Source organism: Pristiophorus japonicus, chromosome 7 (genome assembly GCF_044704955.1).
Source record: "Pristiophorus japonicus isolate sPriJap1 chromosome 7, sPriJap1.hap1, whole genome shotgun sequence".
Lineage (NCBI taxonomy): Eukaryota > Metazoa > Chordata > Chondrichthyes > Pristiophoridae > Pristiophorus > Pristiophorus japonicus.
Window position 1 is genome coordinate 141,360,158 of NC_091983.1, and position 22,822 is coordinate 141,382,979.

Consider the following 22,822-nt stretch of genomic DNA (forward strand, 5'->3'; position numbering starts at 1 on the left):
CATTGGTGTACGCGTGACTCCAATTCAGAGTCAATGCCGGGCCACCAACGTGCGACCTGGCGATAGTCTTCATCATGACTATGCCTGGGTGGGTACTGTGAAGGTCGCGTATAAATGTTTCCCTGCTTTTTTTTGGCAAAACTACACGATTCCCCCATAGGAGACAGTCCGAATGGATGGACATTTCATCGTTGCGTCGGTGGAGTGGCTTAATTTCGTCTTGCATTTCCCCGGGAACCGCCAACCAGCTTCCATTGAGGACGCAGCTTTTTACTAGTGATAGCACAGGGTCCTGGCTAGTCCAGGTCCTGATCTGGCGAGCCGTGACGGGTGATCCCTTGCTCTCAAAAGCATCCATTACAAGGAGCAAGTCTACGGGTTGCGCCATTTCCACCCCAGTGGTAGGCAATGATAGCCGACTGAAGGCATCAGCACAGTTCTCCGTGCCTGGTCTGTGGCGGATTACATAGTCATACGCAGATAACGTTAGTGCCCATTTTTGGATGCGGGATGAAGCATTGGTGTTAATACCTTTGCTTTCTGAGAACAGCGAAATGAGCGGCTTGTGGTCGGTTTCGAGCTCGAACCGGAGTCCAAATAGATATTGGTGCATTTTCTTAACCCCGTATACACATGCTTATGCTTCTTTCTCAACCATACTGTAGGCTCTTTCAGCCTTAGATAAGCTTCTGGACACATATGCAACCGGTTGACTTGTTGTAACACACAACCGACCCCGTACGAAGATGCATCACAAGCTAGTACTAAACGTTTACACAGATCATACAATACAAGTAACTTGTTAAAAGATAGCAGGTTTCTGGCCTTGTTAAAGGCTGTGTCTTGAGAGTTACCCCAAACCCATGTATAATTTATGATCAGCAGATAAAAGAAAACATGAGACAACTTGTAGGGTTGGAATTTGTCATATGAAAACAGAATTGCACTCTGGTCACAAGTTAATAAAGCAAATTCAACCTATTTTTCTTTGACAAGGCTGACACAGTTTACCAACTGATTTATAAAAACCTATCTTGACATCCTGATCTGAGACTCAGTTCAGATTTAAAAGCTACCTGACCTCCCACAGTGTTTACAATGGACTCAATGATGCTGTAAAAATTACACAATCTTCAAGGAATAGGAATGGCTCGCTTGAGTGATGTTCCTGGCAAATTCCTCTAAAGTTTCTCTAGGCGGGGGGGTGGGAGGAAACGGTGGGGTGGGCGGGGAATGTTGGGAAGGGAATGGGGTGGAAGGGGTGCAGAGATTTAGAGGACGGAAATGATCTAAGGGAGCAGTGCCAATAGTTGCCAACTCGTCTTGGAACTGTCTTTGTGAGGCTGAAAAACAGGTTTCCATTTTGCACATAACCTTGCGGCTTCAAAGTACAGTCATAGCCAAGAAGTTCCTCGGAGTTGCTCCCGCTCCACCGCCATAACTTCATCAGAAGTGCGGCGGACACTCTGGTTACCTGCGTGATAGGTTTTCCACTGCATTTTCAGCAAAGTTACAGCAGAGCAGCAGCAGCTCGAAGTAATTCCCAGCCAAAGTTTCCGCCCTTCGTAGTCCTTCTAGCCTAGCATGCAACAAAAAGGTTCTGTTGGTCCCGGTGCGAGATCCAGGACCACACTTTGATGGGAACTTGTAGCAAAATAAGTAAAACAGTTGCAGAGGAAGGAGGTTGTTGCCTACAGTGTCACTCAGCACCCTAGAGGGGGCATCATGTTTATGGAGTGCACGTCACTTTCCAAATGCCCCATACATGACGAGATGGTGTAGACAGCTGATGACACGTAGCCAGATATACAATGATCAACCAGAATATCTAGAACATCGAGATAACTGGCAACTGCTTCGCGTAGGCACTTCCACTATGCTAAGTTAGGTGTATATTAAATAGATGATGAAAAAATCTGAAGCAAAAGATGGGCTAGAAATTGCCCTGCGCCCCAAACGGGGCAGATAATTCAAATTAAATGAATATTTTCCGCCCGAATCCATGGGGAGGAGAATAGAGGGAAATTGGCTTCTTTAACTTTTTTAAATCGCTGCGGCGGTGTTTGGGGCGGCTAAGGAGTGTCGGGAGTGAGGTGGAAAGCTAACGGTGTCATCAGCGCCGCGCTGAGCAGGCCAGTATGATATGGATGTGCCATGTCACGCTGAGGTGTAGCAATGACCCTCTCCTTCAGTTAAAGGGGAGGGCTGCTGCGAGCTCTGCAGCTTCTTTAGTGTCGCCCACTAGGCCACCAGGGAGGGTTTCAGCTGGGCCAGCGGCCTAGCACCCAAAAGGAGGTGCCGGGCTGCCTGTTGGCGGCCCGGACGAACCCGTGGCTGCCATTGTTGGGCCAACTGGAGAGTCAGCGGACCATTAAAATTAAATGGCAGCCGCAGCCCTCCCCTTTAAGGGCGCCCAACCACTGGCAGCTTCCCGCTGTGACCGTCCGCCTGCCTCCAGTTGGAAAGGCCTCTCAGAGGCAGTAATGGACCTTAAAGAGGGGGCAATTTCGGCCCCCTCATCTGCCGGATGGAGTTGCCTTGAAACCAGGTATGAGAACAGATGCTCATTTATCTACGGTTCAACGCATACTACGATTGAGTTGCAAAAAGGCAAACTGTTGCTGATATAAAGTTCTACACCTTCAACAGGTAGAACCACCATTCTAAGGATAATGGTGTGTGTCCAGGCTGTGATCAGCAGGATGATTGCAATGCCTCACACATTTTCTGATGCTGCTTACCATGCTGCTCAAGGGGAGTTCCTGGTACCTGCTACCTCATGTCTATCTAGAAAGGGCTCAACTCAGTACCTGTCAGCTATCTGCCAAACTAGTGTACCGAGAAGGATGTTGGGGCAGTATCGGTGCTCCAATACACTGAATATAGTCTTCCTCCTGCAATTCCCAACAAGGTGAGTTTTTAAATTCAAAGGTACCACCATGGGGCATGCTCTTCCCCACTGGGAGGGTGGGAAAGAAAGCTGGCGGGCCATTTATTGTCTGGAAGCTAGTCTCTTAAATTAACTCATTAAATCCATGCTTAACTCGTTACACACAGAAACCTTAGTGTATCGATGATAAAATCTATGTTTTTAATGTTCTGAATATTCTATAACATAGGGCTAGACTGTCCCCTTCATTTTCGGCGTTTTTCTTGGCGGTACAGCTGTTTTTTGGTGAAAAACCGCCCGATGAAAGTTGCCCCCCTTTTTTTAAAAAAAAAGAGTCCCCCCCCACATTTTGAAAAGACCACTGGGGAGCAACCGCCCACGTGCATCTGCGTGCACCGCCGAGAAAACTGCCAGGATCTAAGTTTTGCTTCAGCGGAGGACCCATACCTACCGCCGAGGGAACCGCCCACGAAAAGCTGCCTGAAAAGCGGCGGTAGGTGAGTACCCTGCAAAGAAAGGTAAGTTAAAGGTTTTTCATAATTATTTTAAAAATTCTATAACAGCGATTATGTTAAAAAGTGTCTTGAGAATGTTTTATAACTTTTTATTTTTTGTTTAATTGAAAAAATATTTTTTGAGTTTTCCCCTTCCCTAGGCCCAACCGCAGCCTCGGACTAAATTTTAAGTCATTCCCGTCCATTCCGGTAAGAACTGCCGTTTTACCTAGTTTCGCCTTTAACTGTCAAGAAACCACCGAGAATCTTGGTGCAAGATCCATTTTCTTGCCAGGCGATATTTTTTTTACCTTTATTATGGAAATTTTCGCCAGTGTTAGTTGCAGAACCTTAGCAGTGTTTCTGGGCAGCAATCGGGCGGTGAGGGGCTTTAGGGAAAGTCTAGCCCTCAGTGACTTGCCTGGAAATTGTTTATATTAGAACCTTAGCACTCACCATAATTGTATGACATTGCTTTGTCCAATATTTTCATCAAGGCATTAATCCATTTAAAATAAGTGGGTTGATATACCCACCATCAGCAGTGGCTCAGTTGGTAACACTCTTGCCTCTGAATCAGAAGGTTGTGGGTTCAAATGTAGGTTGACACTCCAGTGCAGTACTGAGGGAGTGCTACAGTGTCAGAGGTGCCGTCTCTCGGATGAAATGTTAAACCGAAGCCATGTGTGCTCTCTCAGGTGGACGTAAAAGATCCCATGGCACTATTTAGAGTAAGATTAGGGGAGTTATTCCTGTGTTCTGGCCAATATTTACCCCTCAATCAACATCACAAAAACAGATTCTTTGGTCATTATTACATTGTTATTTGAGGGACCTTGCTGTGCACAAATTGGCTGCCACGTTTCCTACATTACAACAGTGACTACACTTCAAAAGTACTTCATTGGCTGTAAAGCGCTTTGGGATGTCCTGAGGTCGTGAAAGGACCTATATAAATACAAGTCTTTTCTTTATTTCATTGAAATAGTGGGCAAAGCAATGCTATGTGAACATGTTAATCTTTTCAATCCTTACATCTTTTGGCCTTTCTTCCCCGAGAAAGAAAAGAAAAACAATTCTAGATAAAAGCTATGAAAAAGCAAATTTTTATGAGACTACAAATATTTATAATTTATCAGATCATGCTTCATGTGATACTGTTAATTATTGCAAAAGAAAATAAAACGAGCATCAGAGAAGCTTTATGTATGTAAAGGAATGCTGGGTCAATTATAAACATTGCAGAGTGTATAATCTATTGCACAGCAGGATTAAAATGGAATACTATCCTCTCTAAATCTCTCTTTCTAAAATGTCTCCAGTGCATTTTTTGGCTTGTACATTTTCTCCAGATGGTGAAAGACCACAGTAGAAGAGGTTCCTTAGAGGGCACCTGCCACGGTCACTCAGCAGCACTCGAACTACAGTTAGATTCATACAGTATGACTCTCACAAAACAGAATAAGCATCATGGGAGGCGTCAAACTCCCATACCCAAGAATGATGGCACTGAAACTGGAAACCAGTAGTATGTACAGGATTTCAGGAGGATAAGGTGAGTGTGACAGAGGCAATTTCACACTTCTAAAATACAGTGCATTTCGGAACAAACCTGCATTCAGTTCACAAATATCACTTTTTTCTTGCAACCACTTTGCCTGTCGTTGGCCATTACTGATCAAGTTGAAGTTCTCAGAGCAGCACTCTTCAGGATTGTTATGAAGTTACTTCAGAATATTTACTGTTCCCTGTTAAAGTTCCTTCAAATCGCCACCACAATAACTGAACTTTTTCTACCAGTAATAGTCCAAAATACCAAGCTTTGAAAGAAAAACATACTGCAAAATGAATTGCAGTCATTGCGGTGAAATAATTATGGGGGAGGGATGTTTTACATAAATATATTGGTACAACCCAATTTTTCAATCCGCTACCTAGCCTCTGCCCATAACTTTTTAGGTCCCACAAGCTAAATAGAGAACATTTGGAGTCACAAGTCCCCATTTGAGTGCTGCTCTCCTGCAACACACATTTAAATATATGTGGGTTCTCATAGGAGTGCTAACATATTATTGCTAGTGTTTGCCTTTATGTTAATTGAGAGCAGCCAGAAATTACATCTTTCCTTATTATAAATTTTCTGATTGGAAAAAATGGTGCACTGATAAAGGCCAATCAAAAGGCTGCCTGAGTGGGCAGCAATCCAGCTTTGTGAATAAGGAACAACCAAGGGTAATTTAAAGAAAAAATCCAGTCCAGATGTTACTTACTTTCCAGTCCAATTATGTTTTAATGCATTTCAGCTGTTAAAACACCTTAATATTATTGGCAGCAAATTTGAATATTCTAATATATCAATCGCCTCCAGAAATAGAAAAATGCTTTAGTATAAGTCTGTAATATTTTCTGCGGATAGCAAGTCCGATTGCAAGCCCACACAAAAATTACTTTGTCACCAAACAAAGCACCATCATATTTATTTGTACACTTCTAAAGCTTGTTGACTGCTATGACTGTCAGTTCACCGCTATTTAAATCACATTCTAACCTGATTATGGTGCTGGAACTCTGACAATAAGGTGTCATTTCTGTTAGACATGATACGTTACTGGTTTACGGTGTACACTGAAAAACAGGCTGACTCACAGAATTCTATTCCTAAACCAATAGTAAAAATGATATGCAATAAAAATGGAAGTACAGGTACAAAAAGGGCGCTAAAGCGTCCAATATGGTGGGCAGCGTGCACATATGTTCTGAGCCAGAAGTACATCAGCTGCTATATTGGTATAGGCATCAAACGAGATGTCCAGGGCCCATAGACAAATAAGGGGCCTAACGCCTGATTAATGCCTCCTAATGCTGGGCCAGCTGTGTTCAGGAACACCCAGTCAGTAAGCAGCCCAACCCAGCAGATGAAAAAGGTACCGCTATAGCCCGCCACCAAAGAGTTATGTTTAAAATAAACTACTCACCTGAATGTGCAACCAGGAGTCACTCCTTCGAATCCACATTAAAACTACGGGCTGCTATCTGCTACCACCCCCACCCAATCGCTGCCTTGCTTCCCATCCAGTTCGTTGCGTCGACCCCCTTTTGGTCACCCTTCCTCCCCTCCCCCAGACTCGCCCTCCCACCGTCTCACAGCTGTGCCCCCCTCTCCTGGTCACCTGCCTCCCTCCCTCTTCCGGTTACCCCCATCTCTCCCGATCTCTACCGCTCCCTCTCAGTGCATTCGGGTCGCTGCCAAATTTACAGCTGCTCTGCCAGAGTCCTGCTGAAGTCATGGCGGGAGTCCAGCGTACGCCCGTAGATTTTCAACCGCATCAGCCAGCAAAATAAATGAAGATATTAATTCTGGCCAAGTCATGTTTTCAACAGAAGACCTCACCTAATCAGTGGCAGAAAAATGAGAAATGAGCGTATACCTAATTTTGTGCTAATATCCACTCTGACATAAAAAATAAAAATGGAAAATGGCAAACCAAGAAAACTGCAAAATATTGGCATAAAAAAATACACGAGGCATTCTGCTCCAAGTTAGCTGAGATGATACAACATCTACTAATTGCACTGTATAGCAGTAATCAATTGTTAATTATTTCTCAATGAAGCGCCAGTGAATATTTCAGTCATCAATCCTTCCGTGAAATTTCATTAAGTATCATGCAGCAGTCTACACTGGCCATTGCCGTCCATGCTGATTGTGACTGTTGCCAAAATAGAAAAGGACTTTATGAAGTTCACAATATATATTATATTAACTAAATAAAATCCTCGAGTGATTTCAAGCGTGTAATCTCAGCTCAGAATCGGATAACTGTTATATGGCATTCAACTTTGGCTCTTAATGTTTATGGCATTATGACTGAGCTCACAGTGAGATTGTGCCTTTATAATTACTCCCAGGTGTTAATTGTTATTCACTTTGTAATATTTTAATGTTTACAGTTGCACATAATAATAAACCTGGACTTTACAAATAACAAATCTAATTATACTTCCTTTAAAATATAGCAAAATATTTTCAGAGCTGAATGGATTATCCTTTGATGTACAATGGTCACCAGCCAGCACACTCGTCAGTTTTACTGATAGTAATACAGCATTTTGGAGATAAAGTGGCAGAATTTAAAAAAGGTGAAAATAGTATTACAGGGTACTCGAACTCCAATGTGCCAAAACTCCTGCACAGAAAAATAAAAAATAAGAATTATGTAAAGAGATAAAATCTTGGTTTGCTTTCATTTGTCTGCAATACTGTAATGGGTTTGAGATTACATCATCTGTTATAAATCAGATAGCCAGGTTGGCTCTGTAAGCTGTGCCTCTTGTCTTTTCCATTTGCAGTGTTTTGTTCTACAATACTCAAAGGAGTTTAAGAGGAGCCCTAGATTTAATCTTTTGACTTTTCTAAATGATTTACAAAGAAATACAATAGATTTTTTTTACTCACTTCATTATAAGTTATACTGCAGACGTGGAGTAGTGCCCTGCTACCTCAAGGCATTCTCATTTTACCGCACACTTTGTGCCAAGAACGATGACTAAATTCTCGTCTTAAGATGGGGATGCATACAAAATGAAATCCATCCTACCACTCAATGTCTAACACTGATGTCATGTACTAAAGTGAGGCATTTTAAGCATTGTATTGATTGGAATGACCTCATGCTATGTGCATTTAGTTGAAATTTCATCGTTCAGTTAGCTTCAGTGGAGTCATGAAACTTTTAAGTTATCCCACTGACTGCTGTCAAGTACAAATATTAGACATTTTAGCCCGACCGCAATGACGTAATAAATAGGTTATTAGAATTAGGCTAAACTGCTGCCCACAAAAACTAAATAAAATAATCTCAGAGGAAGATTGGTATTTCTACTCTTTTAGCTACCATATGACATCATTTTTAAATCCATTGGGAATATTACAGACAAATCAAATTACGGCCAAGGTTATTTTTTTTGTGGTCACCTAGAAAATCATCTCTGAAAGGATCTGGCAAATACTTACAAGGGTTGATATTCCCAATGTGCACTGCTGGGCCGCAATCTCGCCAACTGTGGCGAGTCCGGTGCGGCCGGAGTCAGTGGCCCGCTCCTGGCTGCAGTCCGCACTGTGTGAAGAATCTTCCCTAGATGGGGCTTGTTAAGCCGGCCTGCGAGGTTCCCGACCAATTAAAAGGAAGTGGGTCTGATGACGTCACATCAGCCCGTTTCCTTAAAGGGACCATGTCCACATTAATTTTGACAGTTGTTCTGTCAGTGTTCTGCAGCATTGAGGTGCTGCAAACACTGACAAGCACTGCACAAAGATGCACGGCTGCATCTAGTCTCTCCCATGACTCCCTGCAGATGCTTATGGAGGGAGTCACAGCATGCAGGGAGGTTCTCTTCCATTCCAATGGGCTAAAGAGGCCTCCCCAGGACTCCAACGCAGCCTGGTTGCACATTGCACAGGAGGGCACAAGCAGTGATGTCATCAGGAGGACTTAGTTGCAGTGATGCAAACCTTTCATAAATCATGAAATGTTAGTAAAAAGCTACACTCAACCTCATCCTGTTGTGCCAGTCATCACATCCCCATCGCTCTGCCTTCCCTACCCTACTCCTGCACATCCTTACTGACACCAACTTACCTTGCACCTCCACCCATCCCGCTCTCTATCTACATTATCACATCCCCATCTCACTAGCCACACCTCACACTCACCCTCGTTCAATCATACTAACTAACAACACACAAGGGTAGGCACTTGGGTCTTTTAGCCAATGTTCAAGTTTCTGCTAATGTGTTGTCAAACATTGAAATCTTTGCGTCCTTGGACAGATTTGTGTGAACCTTTGGAAGTGGCTTAGTGAGTGGGTGAGACATAAGGGTAACCCCCGTAATGGTGATGAATGTAAAAGAATGGCTTGGGCATTTCAAGGATGCTTTATGGTGTTGGTGTGGAGTGGTGCCAACCTGGCACATCATGTGGCAGCCAAGGTATCCAGCGTCAAGTGAAGTAAATGTGGCCATGTTGAGGCCATCACTGGCCTCCCAGGCAGCAATGTGATTGGGTGCTGATGCCCTGTGTCCTGTGCAGCATCAGGTGATTGTGGAGAAGGTTGGTGTTGTTGTTGGTGATGCTGGTGTGTTTAGTGATGTTGGTGTTTGGGCTCATCGTGGTGGGATTCTGAGGATCAAGGTGAGATTTTCTGTTGATGGAATAGATGGCAGCTAAAGTTGAGATAACAGAAGCTATTTGTCAATGGTGAGAGAGGTTGCTCCAAGGAGGAGACAATGGATAGAAAGTTCACTGCAAACACTTCCAAACTGCATATAGCTCAAAAGTATCTTCCAAATCCTGAAGTCTTTAGCTTCTGAGATTGGAAAATGAACAGTTGTGAAATGGTAGCTTTTATACCACTCCTGCAGCTGTCAACTAGTCAAAGCAATAGAGAGTCATTGAGAACCCAACACACTTGCCTGACATGAAGCCAGAGTGATGGGAGGCTACCTGATAAAATCTTTTAAAATACCTTTAAAGTACCTCTTAATGATGTTAATTGGCTAGCCAGCCGCTTGGTGTTGGGTGTGTGAACCGCAAGCAAACCCGACACGGTGGAAACTGAGAAGGAGGCGGGTTCAGAGCGGACCTATGCCCTGCTGTCAATCACGGACGTTTTGACAGCGGCCTGCCTCCAAACCCGCATTCGCAGGGCTGGTAAGATTCCGGCCTGGTGTGGAGCCTTGCCCACCTGGAGCACAGATCAGAAAATCATGGGGAACATGCCCTCAACTGCTCAATTATGCACTCCTGATGGTCAGGACTTTGCATCAGGAGTGCTTTTGGAAAATTAGCCTACTGTCAGCCATTCATGTCCATTAGCTGCTAAATAAATAAGTGACTCCGAAGCCTATGTGAACTCAACTAAATGTCAATCTGATTGGCCATACTGTCTCCATCCTCTACCTGGAACTGGGCAAGATGTCTTAAACTTCAAAAACGTGTAAGTTTGGCACAAATTTAGCAACCCTCTCTTCTTCTTCCCTGCTCCTTTCAGCTTTCATGAGTTACGGATGGGTTTTGACAATTCCCAGCTGGGCTCCTGGTGGAGGCACACCAGCCAAAAGAAAAATAATGAACATCTGCATTATGTTTATCTGCATTATGTTTATCTCGGTTCCTTTTCTATAGGGGGAGAAAGAAGCTGCAGTGCCCATTACTAACTGACCAACTAATGAAGCGTCAATGAAAGCACAATTGTATAAGTGTCCATTGGGTGGGAGAGCACCAAAGGAATTCAAGGATAGCAAATAGACATGGGGGAGCAAAACACAAATTCCCAAAGAAAAATAAAGTTTCTCTCTCCATAAGATAAAATCCAAGGATCTTGAAATCCCAGTCTCCCGAGAGGCTGACTGAATCTCCAGCTGAAGTTATGGTGGAAGACTGAGAGAACCCCGTGCAGAATTTCAAGGACTAGATTTCTAGGTTGGCAAAATATCACTTTTTGCAAGATAAAAATCCCATTTATACCCCAAGCCTTTTACATTAATTCCCTCTGGAGAATTTTTTTACTCCACTTCCATATCCTGCAACAGAAAATATAAGTGATAAAAGAGCTTTTTTAGTTCTGCCATTTGAGAATAGTAGAAAGAAAAGGAAAGTAAAGAAGTTGCAATTATATAGCGGCTTTCAGAATATCCTAAAGCGCTTTATAGTCAATGCTGTACTTTTGAAGGGTAATCGCTGTTGTAATGTGGGAAACTCAACAGCCAATTTATGAATAGCAAGGTCCCACAAACAGTAAGGAGATACATGGCTCGATAATCTGGTTTAGTGAAGTTGGTTGAGCGATAAATATTGGTCAGGATACCAGGAAGAACTCCCATATCTTCTTCTAATAGTGTCATGGGATCTTTTACATACTCCCAAGAGAGAAGCTGGTGCCTCGATTAATGCGTAAAGCCCAGAACTGCTATGTGCCTTGAGCTGGACAGGGATGGCCGTTCGTATAACTGAAAGGACACTGGAATATTGATAGTATTCGGGCCAAACCTCACTGAGGGCGAACTTATTCACAATTTAGTCTTCAAGGTTGCGACGTTTCCAACCTCTTTCTTTCTACAATTCAAATACTGGTATGGATACAACGTCCGAAATCCGGAATCCTCAGGACCGACTCCGTACCGGTTTTTGAGTTTTTCCAGATTTCAGACAAGAAAATCAATCGTCTGAAATCTGGAATCCTCGACTGAATCTGTGCCGGGTTTTGAGCGACAAGGTCCGAAATCCGGCAAATCCTGAAATTCGGTCGAGGATTCCGAATTTAAGACTATTGATTTTCTTGTCTGAAATTCAGAATCTTCGACTGAATCCGTGCCAGATTTTGGGTTTTGCCGGATTTCGGACCTTGCCACTTGCCGATTCACGCAGGTACTCCGCTCCTCGCCGCCCGCCATTCCTGCCGATCCTCCGCTCCTCGCTACCCATCGATTTCTGCAGCCCTCTGGTGCTGCGCTTTTTACCGCTTTCCTCGTCCCTTGCTGCCCGATGTCACCATCTTGGCCGCCTCAAAAATGTCCGGTTTTCAGACAATAATTCTGGACGACTCCATCTGGGATGCGCAAAATGTCCAGTTTTTGGACAATAATTCCGGAGTTCCAGATACGGGATGTAATACATTTATCTCATGCCTGCATTTCCCTCAAGACTCATTTTCCCACCTAAAGGAGACTGTGCAGATGAATCTTTACAACCTTTCTGGAAAGCACATGCTCTTCTTAAATCAGTCACTTAATTCTCTGCTAATTCAAAATTTTAGAATGTAATTCCCATTATGCTGCATTATTTATATGCTTAATCCAAATTATTGGATAATTCAAATTTTCCAGCACACAAAATTTTTCAAATTATCAGGAATAATCAAGTTAAGCAATGCCCCGACTTCAAAATTCTCATCCTTGTTTTCAAATCCCTCTATGACCTCACCCCTCCCTATCTCTGTAATCTCCTGCAGCCCTGCAACTCCCACCCCGCATAGATGTCTGCACTCCTCTAATTCTGCCCTCTGGAGCATCCCTGATTATAATCGCTCAACCTTTGGTGGCCGTGCCTTCTGTTGCCCAGCCCTAATGCTCTGGAATTACCTGCCTAAATCTCTCCGCCTCTCTACCTCTCTTTCCTTCTTTAAGCCGCTCCTTAAAACCTACCTCTTTCCCTGCCCTAATTTCTACTTACGTAGCTCAGTATCAAATTTTTTGTCATAATACTCCTGTGAAGTGTCTTGGGATGTAATACTACGTTAAAGACGCTATATAAATTCAAGTTGTTGCTGTTATTATTGGAATAGACTTTACAAGTAGTCAAGGATAGAGAGAAACTGAAACTGAATTCACAAATTCTACCAATCATACTAATCCATATACGAATGTCAGTAATGAAATTAACCATATACATTAGCTCGGTTTTAGCACTCAATTAAAACATATAATACCAATGTATAAGTTATACCTTCCCATAGGTTTTGATGACCAACAACCCTTGTGGAACAATTTATGCAACAAGACTGCAAATGACCATCTGCTACTGTGCCATCTGGTAAAAGTCCCACAGGTGCACATTTCACATCAGTTTTTGCGTTGACTTTAACATAAATTGTAATTTAAGTCAGTGGACTGGAGCTTGGTGAGAAAGTAGAGTTGACTCACCTTAGGGCACTGCCATCAATGCTGCAATGGGGCAGGAGGAAGGACATACAGTCGGCTGGAGTCAGACGAGAAAGTTACAGAGTAGGATTGGAGGAATCCATAAGCAAGGAATAGGATTTTGAAATAAATGCATTGGGGGACAGGGAGTCAATGGAGATCCATGTTGATAGAGATGATATGTGGGCAGGATATCATCAATATCACAACAAAAGCAAAAGCATATCAATAAAAAATATAAAATAATGAAAAAAATCATTAACACTTTCTAACAGGGCCATTTCTTAAGAAAGAAGTTTGGTCTATTTATTACAAAATCATGATTGGGCACATTGCTACTCATACACCAGTTATTTGACCATGATAAGACTTTGTGCCTTTGTTTTACAGTTAGCAAATATAGGTGGACCTACAGAGCAGACCAGAACAAGATTGGCCATAGGCAACGGGATTACAGATCACTTTAGAAAACACATTTTTGAATTCTTCAAATATCACTTTAGAAAACAATGTAAGCTCTCCTGCACGGTGTCTAGAGAGTGATAATAAAGATGTGATCTTATCAGCAGATTAAACAGGAAACCAGTAAAAGAAAACAAGATAGGCGTCAAATGGCCAGCACAATTGTCAGCTTGACTCAGTTGGTAGCACACTTACTTCTAACTCAGACGGTTCTGGGTTCAAGCCCCACTTTATGAACTGAGTACGTAACCTAGGCTGACAGTCCAGTACGGCATCAAGGGGTAAACCATGGGGGAGAAATGCAACTAGTGGCCACCTGTTTTACCCCTGTAAAATGGGTGGTTAACAGTTGGAAATCGGGAGACAACTCAGCCGCCCCTTTAACACCCAGAGCCCGCCTTATGCAATATGCAGGCGGACCTGTAAATGGGAAAGCTGCCCGCTTAAATACACAAGGCTGCTTAAAGATGCAAATTGGGGTTCCTGGATTACAAAATTCATGTACAAACGGGTGGAGCATGCACCGTACATCCTGTTCTACCAGGCATTCAGTGATCCCAAGAAGACCGCTGAAAGCTGCTCAAAACAGCGCTGTATTTCTATAGGCCCAGGAGAAGCAGGAGTGTGTTCAGGCCACAAAAAACTCCAACCCTTTGCCAGCCCGTTCGACGCTCCCCCCAGTGATCGACTACCCTGCCCATCGGGCCGGCTCAGTATAGCAGCCAGCCAGTAACCTGTCCACCCACAAGAAATGATATAAGCATCAACATGTAAATTCTGGTTAAAATTATACCAATAACATCTCAATTTAATAAGTCATCTTCACACGTACCATCTACAACACCAACAACATGCATTTATATAACGCCTTTGATGTAGTACAATGTACCAAGGCACTTCACAGGAGCGTAATCAAACAAAAATATGGACACTAAGCCAAAGAAGGAGATATTTGGACAAGTTATCAAAAGCTTGGTCAAAAGAGATAGGTTTTAAGAATCATCTTAAAAGAGGAGGTATAGAGGCAGAGAGGTTTAGGGAGGGAATTCTAGGGCTTACACAGATGAAGGCAAGGCTGCCAATGATGGAGCGAAGGATCTCGGGGTTGCACGTGGCCAGAATTGAAAGAATTGAAGGAACACAGAGTTCTCGGAGGGTTGAAGAACTGGAGCAGGTTATACAGATAGGGAGAGTCAGGCCATGGAGGGAACTGAACACAAGAGTGAGAATTTTAAATTTGAGGCATGGATGGAGCGGAAGCCAATGTAGGTCAACGAGCACAAGGATGAAGAATGAACAGGACTTGATGCGAGTTAGGATACGGGCAGCAGAGTGTTGGATGAAAAGTTTATAGAGGGTGGAAGATGGGAGGCAGGTCAGGAGAGCAATGGAATAGTTAATCATGCATTCCACAGTGATGACATCATCAATTTTGTGAAAGAGTCACTCTCATTTATATCCTGCGCTTGAAAGACGAATATGACAACTGGATACTGAAGGAGCAGGATGATTATTCCAAAAGTAGGTTATTTACACTTACTGGTGCAGAGTTATTCAAATGCTTATGGGATAATAACTCTCAATTTGAAGTTCACATATGAATCAATAACTAAGTAGATATTAAGTATGGATGCATCTGTACCATTAAATTACAAGTAGGACCATCAACAGTAACAAAGAATCGAGGGTAAAAATTCCAGTTGAGTGAGGAATTTCTCCATGATCCAATGCGTGGCCACAATTTAAGATAGAATACGGATTTCCTGTTTATACATCTTCCTCACTTAATTGTGCTCCCAGGGAAGGTGCTTCTTAGACCCGCTTCTGTCTAGTAATGTTCTAAGACTACCCCAAGAATTCTGCCCAGCCCATCCCTCAATTGCCCAGCAGGACTTATGCCCCATTCTGGGCCTAGAAAGGGCCAAGCAGTTTAGAAGAGAACAGTTATTGATCCCTCCTTGACATGCCAGAAGGCCTGGAAAGAAAAATAGAAAAAAATAATTATCGTCTACCCATTTTGGACTTCTCCCACCCCCTTTCAGAGTGGCAGGATGCTGCTCCGACTTCCGTCTCCTCAGCAGGATGAGTGCCTCTGTCGCACCACGATAGGTAGAGAGGCCCGCCTTGAGTATTCAAATAATTATGTCCCCTGGATTTGGGACCAACAAATAGCAATACACTGCAGTCCTGTCCCACTGCTTCAAAAAGGTCCGTGGAATTTCCCGCCTCCTAAATGTTCTATGTAGTGAGCCATCTATCAGTTGCACATACTAACTGGGGGGGAGCAGCATCTATTATCCCTCCTGAGACTAATACTCAATTGGAAAGAATCACCACAACAAATGCCTAATGGATTTGAACACACAGAGGAGAGTTGGGAAAAACTGGATCTTGCTAGAGAAGGGCTGGGAAAAAGTAGATCCGTTGGTTGATGACTCCCTTCTTCACTAACACATGCTTCTCATTGCCTGATCACATTCTTCACTTCCTAAAGAGTACCTCACAACGGCTGTTCATGCATTATGCTAAAACTCGTCAACACTGCCTGTTATGGTCATTGCCAAATCATTGGCAAACTAAATAAGGATTTTTGCACAACAGCATAATTTATCTTAAATACATGACCTCTGATACAAGATAAAAAAAACACTTTACACTTGGCAGGAGTGTACAGTATAGTGTTCAAATCTACTTATAAAAATCGACCCAGGAATATCAAAAAACTACCAGACCTCACTCGGCAGACTGGTCCTGACCCTCCACTTTCCAAAATTAATTGTAAGAAACAAAAATTATAACCTTTCTGGGCTCATTCACCACCCCCCCCGACCCCCCGCCCCCAAAAAGTGTCAAAAATAACAACTGGCAGAGCAAACCTAGATGAAATCAACTCTCTCTATCCCTGTTTAAATATAGGTCTAACTCTGAAATGAATCTAGTTTTATTTTAGATTTCTGCTTGTGCAGCAAAACAAAAGTGAAAGTGATTTACAACAATCTTGCTCTGTCATTAAAAATTAGAATAAAATTATGTTAAAATCATGGGGCTAGATTTTATACTTTTGTGCAGATTGCCCAAAAATGGGCGTTATTTCCGATGTGGGCAGTAAAAATGGGTTTTCAGATCACCAACTTCTCGCCCATTCTCAAAGCACCGAGTCTCCACTTTTGAAATTGGGTGTTACCGCGAGCGAGATGAAATGGGTGGTAGTGTTAAATCTCTCTGACCTTCTGCCGTAAAGTGTTCTTAGCAACGGCATGGCAACGCTCGATTCCCGCGATTTAGAAGGTCAAGGGTCATCATGACATGGGCAGAAGAGGAGACAGAGAGATATGAAGCTGAGAGGACTATGTGGCTGTGGTGTGTGCTTGTTTGGCTGTTGTGGGAGACACGAGGGAGATTCACCAGCAGCAAAAAGCCTACTAAGCACCAAGAACATAGTTGGCACCGAGTTTTTGTCCAACAAATAATATATAACATGGAAGGGACGGAGGAGGCCCTGGAGCTGGTAGCCAGGAACACTGGTGGCAGAGGGCTCCCAGTGGTCCCGGAGCACAGCACCGCACCACAAGGTGCCACACCCCCATTGCCAACGACACGAAAGCCAGGAGCAACATCTTGCTTCTGGCTCGGAGCACATTCCCTCCTCAGGACCGTCCTTCCCGTATCCATCCAAGCAGCATTCGGCCATCATCCTCCTCCCCCTCACCCCCCCCAATAAAGCATCGCCTGAGGAGCTCCTCAGCCAGGTGGCTTGGACTCAGGAGGGGAAGGGGTAAAAGTGGGGAGGAGAAGCGGGGGGGAGGGGGGGGCGGTGGGGAGAGGGTAAGGGTTGGTTTTTATAGAAATACTTATGATTTCAGACAAATGTTCAGTTTAAATGTTTTTTATTTAACAAAACCTTGTTGCGCATTGGCTCAGGTAGCTGCACCATTACACGCTGGTGATTCCTTATCAAAGGATATAATTACACTTAACTTCAATCAACTTAAAACTTTAGCTGTCACCAAGGTGATGCCCACCATTGATGTATGACCTGCACACCCAGCAGTGTGTCAGCTTTGTAAATACCACTAATGTTCTTTCAGGCAAAGTGCTCATTGATGAGCTCCTGACGTAAGGCTCTTGCAGCTATCATGCCACCATGGACCCTTTCATGCGGTCTAAAGGGGGGCGGGGACATGGCTTCAGCGTCAGCCTGATTGTCAGGGTCGATGTCAGCGTCCGCCTCCTCGTCCTCCTCTTCCTCTCTGGTGAGGTGGACTGTCAGACTCTTCAGGCAAATCTTGTCCCCTCCTGATAGCCAAGTTGTGCAGCATGGAGCACATCACGAATTGAACTACCTTCTAAGGATGGTATTGGAGCTCGCCTCCTGAGTGGTCCAGGCATCTAAAGCACTGCTTAAGCACTCCAATGGTTTTCTCCACGATATTGCGAGTGGCTCTTTGGCTCTCGTTGTATCGCCTCTCGGCTTCGGTATGGGTGTCACACATGGGGGTCATCAGTCAGGTGGCGAGGCCGTATCCTTTGTCACCAAGCATCCAGCATTGACCTTGTGGCTAGTTGTTAAACAATTAAGATACAGTGCTCTCACGCAGGATGTGAGCATCATGGATGCTGCCCGGAAATTTAGCATTCACTGCCATAATAATTTGCTGGTGCCGACAAATAGTTGCACATTCAGGGAGTGGTACGACAGTGCAGTGGTGACTTTGGCCTCGATGGACAGTGCAGTACTGATAGTGCTGGCAGGCTGCAGATCTCCCCTTATGAGCTGGCATACCTCAGTGATAACCTCTTTGTGGAAGCACAGTCTCCGAAGGCAGCTGGTGTCGGGCAAGTCGAGGGAAGACTGCTTCTCCTTTTACTTGCGGGGGGTGCAATGTCTGGTCCTCCTCATCAGTCTGGCACATCTTACATTGGGCACATAATGCTGTTGGGCGTGCCTTTGACCATCTCAAGTCTGCAGCATGTAATTGGTCATCAAAAAAGAGTGAGAAAGGACAGGCCCCATTGCAATAGCTCTCTGTTTTCCACCGATTGGTCACAAAGAATTAAAGTCCCGACGAAGACACCTATTAAATTCCAATCGTTCACAGTATGATAAAGATATTTGTACAGATGTTCACGTCACTTCCAAAGACCTGCAGAGTACATCCGAACTCCCCCAAGGTTGAAGCAGAGCAGCCTTTTAAATGATGTGACATGTGATGTAGAACATGGCGTCCATAACGCTGTGATTAGTTCCGGTTCGTTCCACTTTTTCCGGGTGAGCGATATTCTGGCCGATATGTGTGCGAGGTGGTGAAAGTGACGCTGGGCGATCTCCTGGGCGTTAGTTTTGGCAAATGTGATCTTTACAACAAAAAAAGTGGGTGGTCGATATTATTGAATCTCGGCGTTAATTCCATGCGGAAAGTAACACTGGGTGATATTGTGGGTGTTGATTTTGCCCATTCTGATGATTCCACCCAAAAAAAATGGGCGGGCGGTATTATTTTTTCCTGCTGTTACGCACATGGGGAAAGTAACGCTCGGCAGTAAGTATCCGAAAAATGCGCGTCAGTTTCTATTTTGTGGCTAAATGGGCGATATCTGGGCGTTACACATCATTTCAGTGGTAAAATGGACGTTAAGTGAGCGTTAAGCATGCAAAAAAAGTGGAAAATCTAGCCCATGAAGATCAATCTGCAGGTAAAGTAAATATAAATATTCACAATTTGACACCTTTACGGGGTAATTTTTAAACTTTGTTAACAGTGGAGCCTTGACCACTGGAAGCACACATTGGAAATTTGGGCATGACCAGCAAATGATTCTCTGACCATTATTTTAAAAGGTCAAAAAACCATGGACAGCACATGTCCAAATTTCCTATATTCGATGGCAGATGAGGTCAACTACTGGAAGCACAAAGTCAGAAATTACTTTTCCAGAGAGCAATGCGAGCAGATCACTCAACAGAACCTACAAGGGAGCAAGCTATCTTAGATCTGGTCCTGTTTAATGAGACAGGAATAATAAACGATCTCCTAGTAAAAGATCCTCTCGGAATGAGTGATCACAGTATGGTTGAATTTGTAATACAGATTGAGGGTGAGGAAGTAGTGTCTCAAACGAGCGTACTATGCTTAAACAAAGGGGACTACAGTGGGATGAGGGCAGAGTTAGCTAAAGTAGACTGGGAACATAGACTAAACGGTGGCACAATTGAGGAACAGTGGAGGACTTTTAATGAGCTCTTTCATAGTGCTCAACAAAAATATATTCCAGTGAAAAAGAAGGGCGGTAAGAGAAGGGATAACCAGCCGTGGATAACCAAGGAAATAAAGGAGAGTATCAAATTAAAAACCAATGCATATAAGGTGGCCAAGGTTAGTGGGAAACCAGAAGATTGGGAAAATTTTAAACGACAGCAAAGTATGACAAAGAAAGCAATAAAGAAAGGAAAGATAAATTACGAAAGTAAACTTGCGTAAAACATAAAAACAGATAGTAAAAGCTTTTACCGATATATAAAAAGGAAAAAGAGTGACTAAAGTAAATGTTGGTCCTTTAGAAGATGAGATGGGGGATTTAGGAATGGGAAATGTGGAAATGGCTGAGACCTTAAACAATTATTTTGCTTCGGTCTTCACAGTGGAAGACACAAAAACCATGCCAAAAATTGCTGGTAACGGGAATGTGGGAAGGGAGGACCTTGAGACAATCACTATCACTAGTGGGATAGTGCTGGACAGGCTAATGGGACTCAAGGAAGACAAGTGCCCTGGTCCTGATGAAATGCATCCCAGGGTATTAAAAGAGATGGCGGCAGTTATAGCAGATGCATTCGTTATAATCTACCAAAATTCTCTGGACTCTGGGGAGGTACCAGTGGATTGGAAAGCAGCTAATGTAACGTCTCTGTTTTAAAAAGGGGGCAGACAAAAGGCAGGTAACTATAGGCCGGTTAGTTTAACATCTGTAGTGGGGAAAATGCTTGAAACTATCATTAAAGAAGAAATAGCGGGACATCTAGATAGGAATAGTGCAATCAAGCAGACTCAACATGGATTCATGAAGGGGAAATCATGTTTAACTAATTTACTGGAATTCTTTGAAGATATAACGAGCATGGTGGATAGAAGTGTACCGATGGATGTGGTGTATTTAGATTTCCAAAAGGCATTCGATAAGGTGCCACACAAAAGGTTACTGCAGAAGATAAAGTTACGTGGAATCAGCGGAAATGTATTAGCATGGATAGAGAATTGGCTGGCGAACAGAAAGCAGAGAGTCGGGATAAATGGGTCTTTTTCAGGTTGAAAATCGGTGGTTAGTGGTGTGCCACAGGGATCGGTGCTGGGACCACAACTGTTTACAATATACATAAATGACCTGGCGGTGGGGACAGAGTGTAGTGTAACAAAATTTGCAGATGACACAAAGATTAGTGGGGAAGCGGGTTGTGTAGAGGACACAGAGAGGCTGCAAAGAGATTTAGATAGGTTAAGCGAATGGGCTGAGGTTTGGCAGATGGAATACAATGTCGGAAAATGTGAGGTCATCCACCTTGGAAAAAAAAATAGTAAAAGGGAATATTATTTGAATGGGGAGAAATTACAACATGCTGCGGTGCAGAGGGACCTGGGGGTCCTTGTGTATGAATCCCAAAAAGTTAGTTTGCAGGTGCAGCAGGTAATCAGGAAGGCGAATGGAATGTTGGCCTTCATTGCGAGAGGGATGGAGTACAAAAGCAGGGAGGTCCTGCTGCAACTGTACAGGGTATTGGTAAGGCCGCACCTGGAGTACTGCGTGCAGTTTTGGTCACCTTACTTAAGGAAGGATATACTAGCCTTGGAGCGGTTACAGAGACGATTCACTCGGCTGATTCCGGAGATGAGGGGGTTACCTTATGATGATAGATTGAGTAGACTGGGTCTTTACTCGTTGGAGTTCAGAAGGATGAGGGGTGATCGCATAGAAACATTTAAAATAATGAAAGGGATAGACAAGATAGAGGCAAAGAGGTTGTTTCCACTAGTCGGGGAGACTAGAACTAGGGGTCACAGCCTCAAAATACGGGGAAGCCAATTTAAAACCGAGTTGAGAAGGAATTTCTTCTCCCAGAGGGTTGTGAATCTGTAGAATTCTCTGCCCAGGGAAGCAGTTGAGGCTAGCTCATTGAATGTATTCAAATCACAGATAGATAGATTTTTAACCAATAAGGGAATTAAGGGTTATGGTGAGCGGGCGGGTAAGTGGAGCTGAGTCCACGGCCAGATCAGCCATGATCTTTTTAAATGGCGGAGCAGGCTCGAGGGGCTAGATGGCCTACTCCTGTTCCTAATTCTTATGTTCTTATGTTCTTATGTTAACACTGATTTTGATTCAAGCTGCATTTAATTATTTTCATAAATGTGCTTCATCTTAAATGAGGATTTTTAAAAGTATTTTAGTAAAGACTGATACGTATTTCTCATACTGATTTAATAGAAAATCCCTGATGGCTGATAGAACCTTAATGTCTTGCTGGTAAAAGAAATCTGTTGCTTCTACTAAAAATATCAGAAGCTGAACAAACAGTAAAAACATGAAATCCAGGAAACAGTCAGTAATTTTTTATGGGGTGGGTGCATGGAAAACATGAATTTACCAAGAAAATAGAAGGTATATATTCCAAGAACTGCCAGAAATGTTGGAACCCTATGAGTAACGGGTCCCTCGCTTGATAGCAATTAAAATCACTTGTTAAGTTCCATATAGTTTAGGCTAGTGCTGTTTTCTCATAGAATGTTACAGCACAACATTTAGCCCATCAAACTTGTGCCAGTACTTTTCTTCACACATGCCATCCAGTTTACAACACCAACTTGCATTTATATAGAATCTTTTATATTTTAATAAAATGTACCAAGGCAGGCTCGAAGGCTGAATGGCCTACTCCTGCACCTATTTTCTATGTTTCTATGTTAAGTCTTTCTTTCTTTCCTTTCTTTTTGGACCATTTTAGCCAACCCAAACAAATCATGAAATAGAAGCTAAGTCGATTAGTGAAAGTCTGCTTCATTAATCAAACACATACCTTTTGTTTACCTCTTTCTTGGTCTTTCTTAATTCTGTTACCTTTTCTTTCCAGACTGCAATGTACTTACAGTTTTTCAATCAGCAAAGTTGTTATACCCTGTAGTGGATTAAAGTTAAATTTGATATGTGGAGCATAGCAATGGAAATAATGTCTGAGTGCTCTGTATTGACCTTTTACTTTTGACATGTTTTCTCATTATTCTGATACTG

General features: G+C 43.2%; 1 protein-coding gene across 9 annotated transcripts in view; it reads right to left on the reverse strand.

Moving 5' to 3' along the window:
- bach2b (BTB and CNC homology 1, basic leucine zipper transcription factor 2b) overlaps window positions 1-22,822 on the reverse strand; it is a 388,463-nt gene that overhangs the window by 207,112 nt on the left and 158,529 nt on the right. Inside the window, exon 1 of one of the 9 annotated variants that reach the window (XM_070885378.1) lies at window positions 22,611-22,670. The exons of the other annotated variants lie outside the window; for them this stretch is intronic. The gene's annotated coding sequence lies outside the window, so the exon portion shown is untranslated. Of the gene's footprint in view, window positions 1-22,610; window positions 22,671-22,822 lie in introns of those variants that run through there. 9 annotated transcript variants of the gene reach the window in all.